This window comes from Bacillus rossius, chromosome 16, assembly GCF_032445375.1.
Source record: "Bacillus rossius redtenbacheri isolate Brsri chromosome 16, Brsri_v3, whole genome shotgun sequence".
In the NCBI taxonomy this organism is placed as follows: domain Eukaryota; kingdom Metazoa; phylum Arthropoda; class Insecta; order Phasmatodea; family Bacillidae; genus Bacillus; species Bacillus rossius.
The window spans coordinates 46,316,139-46,335,781 of NC_086343.1; the positions used below are offsets into that span (position 1 = coordinate 46,316,139).

The following is a 19,643-nucleotide window of genomic DNA, read 5'->3' on the forward strand; positions in this document are numbered from 1 at the left end:
TATCACTTCTGTATTGAATATGAACTTCCTTTCCACAAGACTTATCAGAATATTAGAATTAGACAATTTTGTAGCACCTCTAAAAGTTCTTAAGTCAACAACTGAATTTTTTTCATAAAGCAAATAATTGAATTTTAAAAGACTTAGCACAAAATGTTTATCCTTTTTTTTTTTTTCTCCCCAATATGGATATGACTCCAAATATTGCATAGAGCAGGATGGTTTAAAACTTTACCAAAATGAAGTGTTTCTCTATGAACTGGCCTCGACAATAAATGTATTCCAATTTTGTGAAGTGTGCAAGGTTTTCTTTAAAGAATAAAGCTAGTAGCTTTTCTTTAATAGTGCTCAGCTAACAAAAATACTAGTGAGAGTTTTAATTGTTTTTGTTAATAAATATTATTTTAATGTGTCAAATGTTTTCAACCTTAGACAGCTGCTGAAGTAATTTTAATTTCGTCCTGTATTATTTATATCAATGCTATCTGTTGATAAAATTTTGCTGTTGATTGCTACTATCATAGTTTAAACATTCAAGGCCTCTACTAAGTTATGCTCAGGAAATAACACTTTTATTACAGAAGTAATATAGTTTTACAGGAATACGTTCTATTTTACATAATATTAAATGGTTAATTTAGTTTTAGCTCTGATGCAACCAACATCATTAACTAAGATAGGTATAATTTTAATTATGTTGTACATCATTGAATGAAATTGGTTAGAAAACCTAAAAAAATCCTGGAATTTTGTTTTGCCAATAAAGTGGCCACCCTGTAATAGTAATATTAAAGTAAATATAAATTAATTATTTAAATTTTTAGTCAGAATATCAAATATTGTTTTTAAGTTGACACAATGTTTATGGTTACTAGGTTATCTTTGTTCATTAATAGGTGTTATGGATGAATATAGTAAAGGTTAAATAACATAAATTTTTGTTTAATATTAAAAAATGTGTTTTATAATAAATAATGTACAATATTAAAACAAGAAATTTTAAATTATTTTTAATAGTTAGCAAAAAATATTTTGTACACTAATTTCCAATTTAGAAATTTTGTTTTGAAGTGTAGTTTAGCCAAAAAGTGAAACGTTGTGACAATGCAAGCAGACAGGGCAAATTCTGCCTGAAAGTTCAGTTTTGGCTTTATTCGGGCATGTGTGTTTTGTATGGCGCAAGTACAAAATTACAAATCAGCTACAGAATATTTGTGGATTACCTGCCAATTGGAGCTGCTATTTTTACAGTAATATGTTTTTAAAAAAACTAAATATTTTAATAATTGAATAGTATTGCGAGTAGTTACATAAGGGGTCTTATTTTTCTTTCTGCATTTCATTACTCAGCTTTTACGGCCAGCACGTTACTAGATTTTAAACCATTTGGACTCCTAATTACTTAAAATATTTAAGTTTATCTGTTAGGTAATGTGAAAGTTGCGTTGCCAAGTTTTCTGTGTAAAATACGTAGACTGATATTAAATAAATGTTATTTTATTTATGTATTACATCTATAAATGATTTTTTGTGAAATCATAGCCAGTCGTGCAGATGAAGCCAATGATAAAGTCAGAGTTAGATGCAAACCAAACTGTGATTTTATCTCTCATGTAGCACCCCACAGGACAGTTTCTACTTTTGTAAGAAAAAAAAAATGTTGCTTGGCTGTGAGATGTTACCTTTATCAGACAGGCATGCTCCATTAAAATATTATACAAAAAGTTAAGAAAAAATCGTATACAGTTAAAAAGATGACCTTCATTAGTTATAACTTTGCAGAACTGGCTTTCACATTCATTAGGCCTTCGCTCGCTGCAACGCATTTCCGATGCTAACACATCTGTCGGTCGTTTGCAGAAACGTGAGGCGAGGAGGAAGAAAAAGTTGAGCGTATCCCCGTAGGGGTGGCCACAGCCTGTTCATTTCACTGCACCCTCCGAGAACCTTTCCTCCCCCCACACCCCAGTGCTTCTCTTTCTTGTTGATCGCAGTCTGGCATGTGCACGGGTTCGCCCCCTCCCTGGCTTACGCTGACCACTCCGTCGTCGAACCGCAGACAGAACGAGAGAGAGAGATAGTAGTCTGGCATGCCTGTCCGATCCGCAGACTAATTTGTCTCGTTCTGGCATTCCGCGCACTCTCGTCACATTGAAGCCACAGCAGAAAATACACTGGCGTTAATGTAGCATGGGTTTAAACGGTGGTTTGTTTGTTTCTCCATCGGACCATATGAATGTTTATACATTTTGGAAACATCAGTTAAAGGTTTGACATACATGTACAGTATACAAGTACAGACATGAAAATAGTAGTAATAATAATATTATTACAGATACAAATATAGCCTATAAAGAAAGTAGTTACAATCATACACAGACAATTGTAAAACAGTATCAGCCCTACAGTTATACAGGTATAGATATAGCCTATAAAAACAAAACATAGAAACAATACATACAGATAAAATTAAAACAGCAATAAATAGAGATATATCTTTTACAGTGAAAACAAATCCAAAAATTCACATATAGTGGTTCAAACAGTAATACAAATGAGATTTTGTTAGGTATTTGCTGATATTAAATAACAAAAGTCTAAACTGTGTGATGCATGGATGCACAGATACCAGTAAAAGAACAAAATTGAATAAAATAAATGAATACAGTTACTTTAAAAAAAAAACCTGCTAAAATTGAGTGAATTAGCACTAATCAACTCCAATTTTAACAGTGGTTAATGCACAAAGTGTTAAATGGGCAATCAGAAAATATTTTTAATATCAACTAATATCAAGAAAATGTTAATTTTTTTTGTAGTAGGTTTAAACATTTAAGTGAACTAGCGTTTGGCGTTCTATTTTACGTCACGTTTGCAGGGCTTTTCGTTAATGCTTAAGTATTGCCAAGGTGTTAACGAAGGGGCAAAAATGTTCAAAACGCTCTTCAGTAATTAATAAACTGAAGTACGGAATAAAAAGTAAGAAGCCGCTTTCAAATTTGGTACCTACATCAAAGTGGACAAATATGAGTAAGTTAAAATTAACAACTATTATTAAAAACTGTTTCACAAATGGCTAAAGGTCATAGAAGTATATACATGTTACGTAGATTTCAAAGATAGGCTAACTATTGTAGCCATTGCCAAAGTGCGACTTCCAGAAAACCTTTACATATTTTTTTTGTTTTGCTACCGCAATGGGGGTTCAAGTGTTCGTGAAATCCTAGGGCACCACCACATGTATAATGGGCACGTGGACCCGGCTACTCTTAGGGCCGTGACGTAGCCCGTGTGTGGCGAGGCCCGTTTCCCCGTCTCACTAAAACATCCGAAATACGATGACATGTGCGTGAAGCCCCTTCCTCTAGCAGAAATCATGACTCACTGCCCATTCGTCCTCGCTCGGCAACTCTCGGAAGCGGAGCACTGACGTCACACGGGCGGGTGGTCGTAGAGGGTGGTGGTGGGAGGAGGCGGCTCGCAGCAGGTGGTGGCACATCGGGCTCAAAAGGGTGCAGCCCAGGACGATGTCAGTTTTATGGTCCGTAGACCTCAAACCTATCATTAAATCAAAAGTTATCACATTTTTGTTGACTTTATAACTGCCGTAATTTTGCACAATTGACTTCTAAACTGATACATAAAATGTAATAATGGAAAATCTCTGTCAAGTTCATTAATGGGCAAAATCCAACAAAAGGAGTAGAAATAATACCAAAACCTTTTGTCTAAATAAAATTTTGATATGACTAACCATAACTGCAGGAGGTGGAAAAAACAAGGGTTGGAGGACAAAATTATTCATAATTCCCTTAGTAGGCACGCCATCGAATCCATTCAAAATGTTTAAAAATCTTTTAATTTTTATCTAAAACTTATGTCTGAAATATTTTTTATAGGACGAACCATTGCTACTAAGGGTTGAAAAAACAGGGGTAGAACTTAAAAAAAAAAAATCATAATTTTTATAATCTGTACACTATTACGTAAATCCAAATTTATTGTATAACCTCAAAATATTGTTTTTAACTTTTGTGTGAAATTTTTTTTATGCAACCAACCATTACTGCAAGGAGTGTAAAAAAACAAGGGTTGAAGGATGAAAAAATTTGTTACTGCCTTAGTAAGCACACCATCAAATCTGTTAAAATTGTTTGTAACGGCTGAGCGTTCATAGCCGACGGACGTGCGCGCGCGCTCCCCGGCTTTAATGTGCTATTATTTCTTCACTATCGTTAAGTTCGACTCATAATTGATTCATCGCTGCTTAATCTTTCCGACTTTCATGGGTTTTCATTACCCGATAATAATGATTCGATCATTGAATTAGTTCCAGACACGGTTACTAAAATGTTCAGATCGCCTACTAAAAAAGTGATTTCTAATTCGCCGGGAATATCTGAAAAAGCAAGTGAAAGTTCATCGAAGCAAAAATCTTCTAGTGAAGCTTGGACGGTAAAACTTCTGGATCCCACCATGGAAGACTTAATCTCGGCCGTGAAATCCCTCAGTATGAAATTTGACGAGTTAAAAAGCGAGAATATGGTGTTAAAAACCCTTCTTATCGACTCTCGTAGTGAAACTGCTGAGATAAAAAATTAACTGCAACAGATTAAACAGATCTTATCTTCTAAGACTGATTCTGTTAATTCATACAGTCAAGTAGTAAAAAAAGTCTCCTCAAACAAGAAACCTGTTTGTGTCGAGTCATCCGGTGTATCTGGCAACAGTGCGCGCACCAGTGACCCACTTACAACTCAGCGTGTCTCCAACGACGTCATCAGGAAAAACGGTAAACAGCTCGTCGACGAAGACGGCTTCACCGTAGTACAACATTCACGCAAGTCCACGAATAATGAAAACTCCGATAGAAAATTATCTAACACGGATCGTAAGAAAAATCCCTTGAAAATTGGCATCAGGAATGTTTCCACATTAAAAACAATTGCTAAACCTATTTACAAAAAAACAAAAGCTCTCTTTGTCACGCGTTTTGAGCCGTCTGTCACGGAACAAGAAGTCGTAGATTATATTTCCAACGAACTAAATCTCAAGCAAGTCAAAGTGGCCAAGCTCCGGACAAAGCATAATTCTTACGCCTCCTTCCATGTATCTGTTCTGGAAGAAGATTTTAGTAGAATTAATAATATTGTTTTTTGGCCCAGTGGCTGTTTAATCAGTCCTTTCTTTGGAAAACTGCATCAAGACCAAATTGTTAGTACTAATTCATCTCCTGAAGCTCTCGGTAATTCTACCCAATTACCTCCAAGTTCCTGCAGTACATCGTCACCTTTTATGCCAGCAACTTCTATGCCAGGGCCTGGAGGAGTGCTTCCTACTCACTTCCCAGTGAATGCCCAATCTTAATGAATGGGAAATTGCATATCAGAATGTTAGAGGACTTAGAACAAAATCAGTTGAATTCTTTGATAATCTTATTAATACTCAGTATGACATAATCTGTCTAACAGAAACTTGGTTCAACGAAAGATGTATCAATGCTCATTATTTCACCGATAATTATTCTATTTTTAGAACTGATAGGGATCCGCTACTCTCATCAATGGAACGTGGTGGCGGAGTGTTGATCGCAGTGAACAAACATAAATTCCCTTCTGTTCAGCTAATTCAATTATATGACTATCGTGGAGTAGAAGCCGTATGGATTAATATTAAAATTGCCTTTAATAAGTACTTAACATTGGGTAATATTTATCTTCCTCCAACTACATCACCTAATCTATTCACATTGTATTTTGAAGCTCTTGAACAAAAACTCGTTAATTCTCATGATAATGTGATTATCTTAGGTGACTTCAATGTACCTGGGATAGATTGGAAAGGAAATCACTATTTCAATATTGCCCGTGCACATGTCAGATCCAAGGCTCAGTGCCTGCTTGATTTCATATCTAATTTGGATTTATTTCAGCACAACCTAATACAATCTTCCAATAATCTTCTAGATCTTTGTATTTCTAATCTATCCCATTGTGTGGTTGAAAAAGCTGTTGAATCTATGGTCAAAGAGGATATCTATCATCCTACCCTACTTATTAAACTACTTATTGAGGCGACCTCACACAATGTTACTCCAGATTCTATTTTCAGAAACTACAAAGCTGGTGATTACTTAAGCCTTTATAACTCTCTAAAAACCCACAATTGGGATGAATATTATAACACCACTGATGTAGATGCTCTTGTAGATCAACTTACATCTTGTATCTGTGATAAAATCAATACTCACATTCCATTATCCACACGTAAGGCCTCTAAACATCCTTATTGGTTCTCTGGTGAATTAATTCATGCCTTAAAATCTAAAAAACACTTTCATAAACTCTATAAAAGAAACAATAATACTCAGTATTACCTTCTTTTCTCTAAATATAGAGCAATAGTTAAAAATCTTATTAAGCGTGATAAAACTAATTGGAATCGTAGTATCAATAATAAGGTTAAGAATAACCCTAAAAAATTCTGGAGATATGTCAATGTTATGAAAAATTGTTATAGTGAATCCCATTCTCTTAATGTCAATGGTGATATCTGTAATGATCCTGGTATTCTTTCTAATGTCTTTGCTAAGTACTTTGCTAGTGTATATGTACCATCCACCAACCACCCTCGTATCATTGATCCCGATATTATTCACGATTCAATTCCTGTATCATTCTTATCAGAAAGCCAGGTCTTATGGGGAATTAAATCATTAAAACCAACTATGTCTACTGGTCCTGACGGTATACCAAATTTCATTATTAAAGGCTGCTCTTTTATTCTAATGCCTCTATTGTTGCATCTATTTAATACAAGTCCAAAATCACAAGTATTTCCCACTAAATGGAAAATAGCTAAGGTTATTCCCATACATAAAAAGGGTAGTAAACTCAGTGTATTTAATTATAGGCCTATATCATTATTAAATGGCTTTACTAAAATCTTTGAAAAAATAATATTTAAACATATTAACTTTCCAATAAACAACAGATTAGCTCCTAATCAGCATGGCTTTAGAAATAGTATGACAACTTCTACTAATCTTCTCTCATTTATTAATCCTATATACAATAAAGTTACAACAAGGGGGCAGGTTGATGCATGTTATTTTGATCTGGCTAAAGCCTTTGATACTGTCAATCACTCCATTTTACTAGCTAAACTTTCTAACTTCGGTCTCTGTAATAATTATATAACCTGGTTTACTAGTTACCTTAAAGATAGATGTTTCTTTGTTTCACTTAATAAAAAAACTTCTACTTTATATCATGCTACTTCTGGTGTGCCTCAAGGGGGTACTTTATCTCCCTTATTATTCAATATTTATATCAATGATATTTTTAAAGTTCTTCATCATACTACTGGTTTTCTGTTTGCTGATGATCTTAAAATATCCAGAGAAATTTCCTCCTTAAATGACTGTCTGCTTCTTCAATCTGATATTACTGAAATTGATAATTGGTGCAAAATGAATTTAGTTTCACTTAACAAAGATAAAACAAAAATTATTTCTTTCACAAGGAAAATTCATCCAGTTAAATATGATTATTTTCTTGACAACTCAAAAATTTCCAAATCTCTTAGTATAAAAGATCTTGGTGTTATTCTTGATTCCAAACTATTCTTTCATCAACATGTTAATTCTTTAGTATCCTTTTCCCGTAGAACCTTATATTTAATAAATTATATAACTTACTATGCATCTAATACTGAATCCATTCTTACTCTTTATTTGTCCTTAGTTAGAAGTAAACTCGAATATTGCTCAGTTATCTGGAACAGTATTAACACCACCGACAGTGACAAAATTGAATCCATACAAAATAAATTTTTCAAAATAATTAGTTCTAGACACCATCAATTACCCAAATTAGAATCTCTTTCAAATCGTCGCATCCATCTGGATGCCCTGTTTGTGTTTAAGTGCTATAGTTCAAAAATTAATTGCTTATACTTACTTGATAACTCTGGTATTCGAGTCCCGCAGTTCAAAAGCCGCCTTCGATCCCTATTATGTTCCTTACACAATAATAATGATTTAATTTACAGACTTATCTCAAATTTCAATAAATATGAAAATTTTATTAAAAACTTCAAATTTTAATTTTTATGATTACCCTAATATTCTGAGTAATTTTATAATCCTGTTTATTCTTCCAATTTTAGATCAATTAGTTAAAATTATCTCAGTTGCTGTTTTGTTTTGTTTTGTTTGTTATTGTGTCGTCCTTTATTTTCCTGTGTAGGTTGTATTTATTCGCTTGTATGTGTCGTCTTTTATTATCCTGTTTATGTTGTATTTATTCGTTTGTATGTGTCGTGTTTGTATTACTTGTTCTGTGCACACCTCTAAAGCTTCGGCTGTTGGTGTGCATGTCACAAATTTTAATAAATAATAATAATAAATAAATAATAAATATCATCTAAAACTATTGTTAGAATCAATTTTTGGTACAACCAAGCATTGTTTCTACGGGTGAAACTTAACTATAAAATCTAAAACTATAAATTATAAATCTTCTAGTTTATCCGAAACTTGGTTTACTGCAAGGTGTTGAAAAATAAATAAATTAATAAAATTTCCGTACTATGTCCACTATCAAATCCATTTTTATTTATTTTAAACTTTATAAATATTGCCTAAAATGTTTGTCGTAAGTAAATTTTTATGTAACCAACCAATACTGCAAGGGGTGGAAATAAGGATTGAGAGACAAAAAATCTGAACATTATCTAAAACTTTTGGCTGCAACAATTGTCAATGAAATAAACTATTACTGCAAAAACAGGGGTTGAATTATAAAAAAATTCAAAACTACCTTACTATAAAATTTGTTCGCATTTATTATAAACCATCTTATTGTAAAACTTGGTCCAAAGCAATTTTTATACGACTATGTATTAGTGCAAGGGATGAAAAATAGTGTTTGAAAGTCAAAAAAATTCATAACTACATCAGAAGGCATAACATGAAATGTGTTCTGACTATTTGATGCTGAATCCATTTAGTTAAAAATATTTCAACGAACATTCTAAACATTTTTGCTGCATGGAATATGAGAAAATGTTTAGTTGATCATTTTGGAATATTGGAGAACATGTCATGTACATCAAATTCTTAAAATGTTCCAGAAGTTTATAGAAGTGTCCCGAAAATTCCCAGAAGAAATAAGTACTTTGAAATCTGTACACGTGTAGGCTTTGCCGTAAAGGATTTTTCTTTTGTTGAAGGGCGAATAGAAAAGACTCAATTTACAATTAACACTGACGTATCAAAAAATTTTATTTGAGAGTTAAATGTTTGAGGTGAAGAGAAAGTAAACATTTATAAAGTATGGAAACGTAATTAACAATGCCGTTATTACTATATTAAAAAGGATTTTGACCGATAGCAGCAGCAGGAACTCGGATGACTGATACCCACTTTAAAACACGGGCTACTTATTTGCATTGGTAATAATTTATTTTCATTTATAGTATAACACTGTCATTCTATTTACATTTAGTGATGGCTAGTATAATAGTGTTATGTCTTAATTTATTCTTGAATTATAATTTGTTTGCGTACGAAGGATTTATTTTTGTGCCAGTAATTGCCTTGGAAATGTACCACCCAATTTTACACTGATCAGGTATGTTGAACCGGACATAATGTGCTGCTGAGTAAACAACAGTATTCAATGTGTTGAAATACAATGTTAAGATTAAATAAAGGAGTTACTGGCCCCAGTTCTGGGTGTTCCAATGCACAGAAAAAAAATTCTGTACTTTTACTAAAGATCCCTTTGGAAACCAGTAGCCAAGATATCGTTTATAAAACTACAAGAAAAATATTTGTACGTTTGTACAACACAGGCTGCAGTTTATGAAATACATTTTTAGAGATAATACTAAGTATTTCTTTCTAAAATTGGAGTATAAATTTATATTTCAAATTATAACTATTCAGGAGATGTATCTGTGGCTACTAGGCATTGGTACATCAACTCAAGTAACTGGACTGCAATTATTCTTAGCAGTGCTATTTTTGGTTTTACTGAATACCAGCTTAGCTCAAAGTTATTGCTATTGTTAACGAACGCAGGACCGTGACACGTGCCAGGTTCGGTGCTGGCCACTGGACTCGCACGCTATCTCACGTGTGCCATGACGTGAGGCAAGCCACGCATGCCTGGCTGGATTACAAGGGTAGTCGCTCCACACACACCCCTCCCTCTTCCCGCGCATCGCCCTGCCTCGGCGCCGTTATCTGTCCCTGAGCGGCCGTGGGAATTCCGCGGGCCGCCGCGCGAAGTGGAGTGAACAAGCGACGCCCTTCTCGACTGTTCGGGCGTCGGGTCGGCCCAGGATGTGACTCTTCACAGCGGCTCTCGTCGGTTTGGGAAGGGCGCCAGAGTACATAAGCCGTGGCGCCGGCCTCCGCGGGAGTTCTGATATCAGCGAAGAGGGCGGGACATACACCCCTTGCCCCTCTGAGAGTGGCGTGACGCGGAGTTCGACTGGATCGCGAAAGTGCAGTGACTGAGTGGCGCGAGACTCTGTGTGTGGACAGGTGCGAGGTAAGGAGCGAACCACTGTTGAGCCTAGCTCCAGTGAGGAGTGCGAACTGTGGAGCTTGACAGACATTTAGTGACTTGAGTATAAACAATTTTAATGGCCAATGATTTGAGATAGGATATTTTTAAGTACAATTTATTATTAATCTAAACATGAGTAAACAATAAAACTGTAATAAAACGTAATTGGACAATCGCTTACGAACACAGTTATCCCCACATTATAAATCGTAACACTATTATCCCAACCACTGTCTCGTAATTAATTTGAGACTGATGACCTGATTAGCTGCACAATATTAACGGATCAAAATGCAGTACAATTTTTGGGTGGCAGGCCTTACAGCAGCTGGCCGAAATCTGCAGATCCAAAAAACTTCCAAGCCAGCTGACAGCGAATCCGTTCAAATGTAGCACCGTTGCTCTGACGTCATCCACAAACATCGTTACCGTACGTGTTTCAAATTAGCAAATAGAGTAACAAACACAGTCGTATATTACTCACATATTATATACACTCCTAAGTTCTTTATACTTTTGGATAAAGCCTTATAAACTTATTATAACACTTAAACAACACATTACTATGATCCTTTTTCCTGAATGCCTAATTCTAGTTAATTATTTTTCTTAGATAGTTTTTTCGTCGATGCCAATGTATTACTTCAATTATCAACCATGGTATTCTCTCTCAAATCCTTTCTTAATTTTAAATTATGTGCCACTTTAAAAGACGGCTCCTGATTGGCCTAGAACTATTGATAATTACAAATCTTTTAAATAAAAAACATCAATTCCGCGCGCAACAATAGCACGGAACACAAATTCTTACTTTAAGCCTACATTTAAAATAAAAATATTTAGTTATAAAATTTTACATTAATAAAGAAGATACCAAATTAGCAATTTATCGTTGCAAGTTCAATTGTTCCTATAAGGGGGCCTTGCAGTTGCAATTGATAATCCTCAAACGCTCGTTTCATACATAGAGCTTCAACTACATAGATACACATTATTAAATTCAAAGAGTTTTCAAAAGTTAAAATATATACATGGGAACAAAAATATACAATTTAAAAATAAATTATTAAATAAATCTGAGCTGTAAATATCCATTGTTGCAGCACAATAGTGTAAGGTTATTCTACTTACAAATACTTTCGTAGTAATTTTTTTTTTCCGAAAATAAAAGAAGTTGTTAGTTACTACAATGCCAAACAACTCAAATAGATTTTTGTTTTGTTTTTGTATGTAGAATTTTTCATAGCAGCATATGAAGTAAAATAAATCGAAGCACGCCTATAGATGAAACTGAATTTTTTAATTTATTTATATAATGTTACCGATCCACAGTCTCCACAGTGATTAAAGGGAGCCATTATCTTTTCTTTGTTTGCCCTTTAGTGTCACCTCTGAGGTACTAAGTTTTGTTAGCCTGTTGCCTATTTTAATCCCAGCCACTTCCAGGGTAAATTATTAAAATTTTATTTATTTTTTATTTAGCCCTTTCCTGTGCTAAAGCATAAGGCAGGTTTATTTCCGCCAGTCCGCAACAATTTGTTTTGGCATGGCTCCGCACGTGTGCACATGCCTGGAACTGTTGGTGACTGAGCTACGCTCGGCACCATCGCCATTTAATAATCATTGGGTAATACCTCAGCGCGGGGGAGGTACAAGCCTCTTTAGGGGGTCTTGTCCTCTCTATGTGTAATCATAAAGAGTTTGAGGGTTAAGGAGGGCTAGGCCCCCTTCCTCTTCTCATTAAGTGGTCGTTTTCTAAGCGTGTATTGCCACACTTGTCCCTCGTTTCCTTTGGTTTGACGTCGTCTGGCCGACGACCACCCCAGAGCCCGACCTGCACCCGCCAGTATACGCTCCCGCTAACGGAACACACCCCTGGCCATGGCCCACCCGAGTCAGGCGACCCGAACAGCAATCAAAGACAAAGCCGCGGAAACCTGAGTAGACAAGAGAAGAACCGTACCCATTCCTCCTAAAACATTAAATTAGGATTTTAGCGACAGTAAAATCTCTTCCAGACACACCCGTTTGGAGTCTAGCGTAATGAGGTCACGCCTGGCGCGAGAGAGGCCGAGCCTCCCTCAGACGCCATGCCAGTTCGGCAGTTCAGCGCAGCTCATGGACCGGGGCGGACCTACGTCCCACGGAGAGGCAACATCCTTTGTCTACATTGAAAGTAACGTCCGGTAACTATAGCCACTAATTAACCAAACCCCTTTTATTACTTAACCTCTCCGTGAGTACCCGGTCCCTTTTTTCGGTCCCGGACCTAATCCGGCCGCATCAACTTAAGGACACCCCGCACCACACTTGGTCAACGGGGCTGCTCTTCAGCATACGGCACGGGCCGTCTCCCGCAACGTACAGAACTTTGTTTAAGGTCACGCGCACGGCGCTGACCACAAACCCGCAAGGGAACTTGGACAAACTTAATTGCGGTGCGTGTTTTACCACAGTGGGCACAACACCCGCGCCGAGACATTTGCATACGGGATTGGCCGTCTCCAATCGTCCACCCCCTTAATTCAGTGTATTTTTGTATCCCGTATTTTGTATTGCTAACTTACGTTACCCGAGTAACGAGTGCCACGTAACTTGTGCGCGCCCCCTTAATTCAGTGTTTTTTTGTGTCCCGTACTTTGTATTGCTAACTTACGTTACCCGAGTAACGAGTGCCACGTAATTTGTGCGCGCCCCCTTAATTCAGTGTATTTTTGTGTCCCGTACTTTGTATTGCTAACTTACGTTACCCGAGTAACGAGTGCAACGTAACTTGTGCGCACCCCCTTAATTCAGTGTATTTTGTGTCCCGCCTTTGTGTTACGAAATTACGTTACCTGTGTAACCAGTGAGACGTATGAGACGTAACAGCGTCCGAGGCCACGTAACGCGGAACACAAACCATACGGCGCCACGGAATAACGAGTAAACCCCCCCCGGGGACCTCTGTAGAGTGTTGTATTGTGTACGACTCGTTCCTATGAATAAAAGGTACGACACCACCACCTCAACTCCACGCCTCTTATTTAAAATCATCTCACGCAACACCGCCGCCGGCCCTAGTGGGCCACGCAGGGGCACATACATCCACGACCCCCAAACTCACGACTAGAACCGAGCTAGTCTGGCGCCCACCCGGACAATACGTAGCAAGAACCGCCTTTTCCCACTAGGAGCCACACCGGGACTCGAGCCCGAGACCCCGGACGACGGCATTTGGCGCCCGCTGCGTGGGGCAGAAAATAACGTGAAAAATTTTTTTTCCCCCCTTCTGGACATTTTCGAGATAAATTCACCAACAGGCGACAGCGGAGACACGAAACAGCCATTTTGGACAAAGGAAGGGTCGAAGGCCAGACAGACCGGCGCGACGAGGCGAGCGGACAAAGGACACTCCAACCACCCCCACCTCCACACGTCATCACGGCGAGGCGAGCAACGGAGCGACGTCACCACCCCCACCCCGCGCGGACCGTTTTCGCCTCCTCTTTGTGCGGCTGTCCGGGCGCTCTCGGCCATCGCCTCACACGCCCATCCGCACCCCCGCCCATGCCGCGGCCATTCTCGGCCTCTGTTTTGTGCGGCTGTCCGGGCACCTGCCTAGCCGGCGAGCGCGACCCCGCGCGCAGACTTGCACAGCGCGCACAGAGCCACGAGTGAAAAACACGACTCGACACAGCTGAACACGCACGATAACAAGAGATGGATGCAGACGAATGCAGCGGGTGTTACCACCTCTACCCGAGATGGTACTTAAACGGCAGGATCGCCGCGGGGTACGAGTGTGGCTATTGTCAAGAGTATCGCACATACGGGATGACGATGTGTGGAAGCCGGTCGTGTCCTGGAGGAAGTAGCATGGGCTACCACTGCGACGAGTGTACCGACCTATGGCATCGTGACTGCACCAACGAGCGTGAAGGTACTTTGAGGCGCGAGTCCTTCACGTTCACGTGCGCGCGATGTACCGCAGAACGAGCCACCCAAGTGCAGTATTCGGGAGCAGCGATACTAATTCCTCCCCTACGATACGCCGCGACAATTCACGACATCGAGACGCCACTCACGCAGACGCAAGACGTATCACGAACTGACGCCCCGACGACATCCGCACCGTCACGTACAACCGTCCCGACGCCGACGACCTTCATCATGCCGCCAACAATCCCGCTCCCGTCGCCTCCTGTCCCGGAGCCACCAACCTCGGCATCCCTCGTAGACCTGACGCCTCCCGACCCATGTCCGGAAACACCGTCACCAGCGAGACCACGCTACATCAACCTGACGCCACTCACGCCGACGCACTACGCCTCACCAAGGACGCCTTCCGTCCCGACGCCGACGCTCGTCAACCTCTCGCCGCCAATCCTGCTCCATCCACCCCCGGGCCCAAAGCCACCAGCCTCAACACCCCTCGCAGACCAGACGCCACTCAACATGACTGTGGCGACGCTGGACCCGCCGAAGCCGACCGAACGACGCATGACGCCGACCGTCCCACCGCAGTCTGTCACGACGTCACGAAACCGCCTCGTGTCGGAGGCAACTCACGTCGCCGGGATGGCCTCGCCACCGCACCTGACCACCGTCACCGTGCCGCGAAGGACCATTCCGACGCAACCCGCATCGTCTCCGACACACGCCTCATCCGGGACGCCACCAGACTCGACAACGACACGTCGCGCCACACCGTCGCCACCGCCTAGCTTCAACGTCATGCAGCCGGCCTCACTGCCACATGAGTACGCGGTCTCAAAACAGCAGCTGGTCAAGGCAACGCCCAGGGCCACGACGCCGAGACGCCTGTGCGAGGCCCCGCCGCCTGGATTCGCCCCGCGGTGCCCGCCTGGCTTCGATGCTCAGGCGCCACGACGCCGCCCCTCGGCCGGCCTGCCACAGCAGCCGCCGAGGCGACGCGCACTCTGCACGCCAGAGGCGCCACGACGCCGCCCCTCGGACAGCCTGCCACAGCAGCCACCGAAGCGACGCGCGCTCAAGCCGCCAGAGGCGCCACGACGCCACCCCTCGGCCGGCCTGCCACAGCAGCCGCCGAGGCGACGCGCACTCTGCGCTCCAGAGGCGCCACGACGCCGCCCCTCGGACAGTCTGCCACAGCAGCCGCCGAGGCGACGCACGCTCAAGTCGCTAGAGTCGCCACGACGCCACCCCTCGGCCGGCCTGCCACAGCAGCCGCCGAGGCGACGCGCACTCTGCGCTCCAGAGGCGCCACGACGCCGCCCCTCGGACAGTCTGCCACAGCAGCCGCCGAGGCGACGCGCGCTCAAGTCGCCAGAGTCGCCACGACGCCACCCCTCGGCCGGCCTGCCACAGCAGCCGCAAAGGCGACGCGCGCTCAAGCCGCCAGAGGCGCCACGACGCCACCCCTCGGCCGGCCTGCCACAGCAGCCGCCGAGGCGACGCGCACTCTGTGCTCCAGAGGTGCCAAGACGCCGCCCCTCGGACAGTCTGCCACAGCAGCCGCCGAGGCGACGCGCCCTCAAGCCGCCAGAGGCGCCACGACGCCGCCCCTCGGACTGTCTGCCACAGCAGCCGCCGAGGCGACGCGCCCTCAAGCCGCCAGAGGCGCCACGACGCCGCCCCTCGGTCAGCCTGCCACAGCAGCCGCCGAGGCGACGCGCGCTCAAGCCACCAGAGGCGCCACGACGCCGCCCCTCGGTCAGCCTGCCACAGCAGCCGCCGAGGCGACGCGCGCTCAAGTCGCCACAGGCGCCGCGCCACAACACCGTGACGTCACCGCGGCTACCGGGTCGCCTGAGCTCCCTGCATCTGCCTGACGCAATGCAGGTCGACGCCACGGCACCTGGACGCCCGACCGCCCCACCACCGCACGTGACCGTCACTCGGCCGATGACACCTGTCATCCGTCTGGCAAGACGAGCCGCGAAACGCCCGCATGTCAGCAAGGCTGAGCCGGGCCGTGCCGAGCGCCGCCCGCGCTTGCTGCCCGTCTGCCGAGAGCCACCTGACCTTGGTCGCCGCCGCCCCTGCCGGCCGGCACCCTGGCCACCACCGCACCGCCGCTCGCTGCGAGACACCGCAGCCACACTCGGAACCACTGTCAACCCCCGAGAACGAGTCCGGGGAGGTGCTTAGGGCACAACCGCACAACGACCACGCCGACACCACCCTCATGATGATGGAACTGGACGACGGGGACGAGGAGGCCTCTACTCCAAACCCGCCCGGCACACCGGAACGGGAGAGGAGGCTGTACCCATCCACGCCGTACCAGACGCTGAGGGCCAACGTCAACAGGCCACCTCGACGAGTCGACCCCCGGATGTTCGGCGTGGGACGACCCGGGACAGGTGCTCGGGCCCTACCAACTGCGGCCACCGCGAGCACCACCCGGGTGGGGCTGTTGCCGGAGCTAGGAGGCGCCACGACGCCGCCCCCGGCACACCTGCCACGACGGCAACCGGGGCGGCGCGCACGCTGGCCCAGTCAGCCACGATCACCAGGTCCAGTGCGCTGACCCTATCAGCCGCTGACCCCGCACAGGCGCCACGACGCCGCCCCCGGCACGCCTGCCACGACGGCAACCGGGGCGGCGCGCACGTTGGCCCAGTCGGCCTTGATCACCAGGTCCAGTACGCGGAGCCAACCAGCTGCTGAGCCGCGAACCACGCCGGGATGGAGCGGCCGGAGCTAGGGGTGGCCCCATGTTAGCGGGACCATAAGCGGCGCAAGGTCGGGCTTCACAGGGGGGGGGGCGTTTGACGTCGTCTGGCCGACGACCACCCCAGAGCCCGACCTGCACCCGCCAGTATACGCTCCCGCTAACGGAACACACCCCTGGCCATGGCCCACCCGAGTCAGGCGACCCGAACAGCAATCAAAGACAAAGCCGCGGAAACCTGAGTAGACAAGAGAAGAACCGTACCCATTCCTCCTAAAACATTAAATTAGGATTTTAGCGACAATAAAATCTCTTCCAGACACACCCGTTTGGAGTCTAGCGTAATGAGGTCACGCCTGGCGCGAGAGAGGCCGAGCCTCCCTCAGACGCCATGCCAGTTCGGCAGTTCAGCGCAGCTCATGGACCGGGGCGGACCTACGTCCCACGGAGAGGCAACATCCTTTGTCTACATTGAAAGTAACGTCCGGTAACTATAGCCACTAATTAACCAAACCCCTTTTATTACTTAACCTCTCCGTGAGTACCCGGTCCCTTTTTTCGGTCCCGGACCTAATCCGGCCGCATCAACTTAAGGACACCCCGCACCACACTTGGTCAACGGGGCTGCTCTTCAGCATACGGCACGGGCCGTCTCCCGCAACGTACAGAACTTTGTTTAAGGTCACGCGCACGGCGCTGACCACAAACCCGCAAGGGAACTTGGACAAACTTAATTGCGGTGCGTGTTTTACCACAGTGGGCACAACACCCGCGCCGAGACATTTGCATACGGGATTGGCCGTCTCCAATCGTCCACCCCCTTAATTCAGTGTATTTTTGTATCCCGTATTTTGTATTGCTAACTTACGTTACCCGAGTAACGAGTGCCACGTAACTTGTGCGCGCCCCCTTAATTCAGTGTATTTTTGTGTCCCGTACTTTGTATTGCTAACTTACGTTACCCGAGTAACGAGTGCCACGTAATTTGTGCGCGCCCCCTTAATTCAGTGTATTTTTGTGTCCCGTACTTTGTATTGCTAACTTACGTTACCCGAGTAACGAGTGCAACGTAACTTGTGCGCACCCCCTTAATTCAGTGTATTTTGTGTCCCGCCTTTGTGTTACGAAATTACGTTACCTGTGTAACCAGTGAGACGTATGAGACGTAACAGCGTCCGAGGCCACGTAACGCGGAACACAAACCATACGGCGCCACGGAATAACGAGTAAACCCCCCCCGGGGACCTCTGTAGAGTGTTGTATTGTGTACGACTCGTTCCTATGAATAAAAGGTACGACACCACCACCTCAACTCCACGCCTCTTATTTAAAATCATCTCACGCAACACCGCCGCCGGCCCTAGTGGGCCACGCAGGGGCACATACATCCACGACCCCCAAACTCACGACTAGAACCGAGCTAGTCTGGCGCCCACCCGGACAATACGTAGCAAGAACCGCCTTTTCCCACTAGGAGCCACACCGGGACTCGAGCCCGAGACCCCGGACGACGGCAGGTTTTACCCCCTCTCCCTTCCTACAGGGGCAGAGAGTGAATGTAGGATTACCCACCTACCCTAATCCCTAGATGCTGGAATTTGAATAATGTAGGTCTTTCTGTATTGTAATGAGTAGAGGTGATGTAACCCCACTAAGCGAACATTACTAAAGGAAAGACTCAACAACTAACTATAAGAGAGCCATGCAAAATACTGGCAGTTAAATATGAAATACCAACTGTTGCCTAACGGCCATTCCATGCCAAAAAGGACCAAATTGTGTAAAACTAAAACATAACATAAAATGTTTTTATAAAACTATAACTACCCAACATATCCTTAATTAACCAGAAATGTATGCATTTTTCGATTATTTTTAATTTTTCATAAATAACTTTTCATTTTAAAATGGGTACATAATAATTACCATATATTATGATATAAACAAGTCAAGTTGGCGCTCCTTTAACATTGGCTATATATGTTTTTCTTTAACAGCTGTGTTTTGGTGGGAAAAGACCAGTTCATTTGGCTGCTATCTGTATGGTTTTTGTAGTTATTTTTCAGAGGTTTCAGATAGTGTTTTTTGAAGACCTATTTGATGGTGTCCCATCCGTAACAAAAAAGTAAGAAAGTTTATTATACGCATTGAGGGCGTACCGGTGTTGAGGTGAGAATATCTGTGGAAATTAATGGGTGCCACCACGTGAGTGGGCACGTGGACCCGGCTGGAAGACACTAACTCAGGGCGTTACGTGGCCCGTGTGCGGCGAGATATTAGCCCTCCTGATGTTTTATGCAGCTTCTGTCCCTACCTAAGCCCGCTCTCAGCGTCGGGCACGCTCCTAATTACCGCAGTGGGCTCTCAGGGCGTCCCACATGCCGCTGACCAGGTTAAGGACCCACGTGGCCCCCCCCCGAACA

General features: G+C 43.7%; 1 protein-coding gene across 1 annotated transcript in view; it reads right to left on the bottom strand.

The window, feature by feature from the left end:
• LOC134539946 (serine/threonine-protein kinase pelle-like) overlaps positions 1 to 19,643 on the bottom strand; it is a 128,155-nt gene that overhangs the window by 101,786 nt on the left and 6,726 nt on the right. The gene's annotated exons all lie outside the window — the stretch shown is intronic.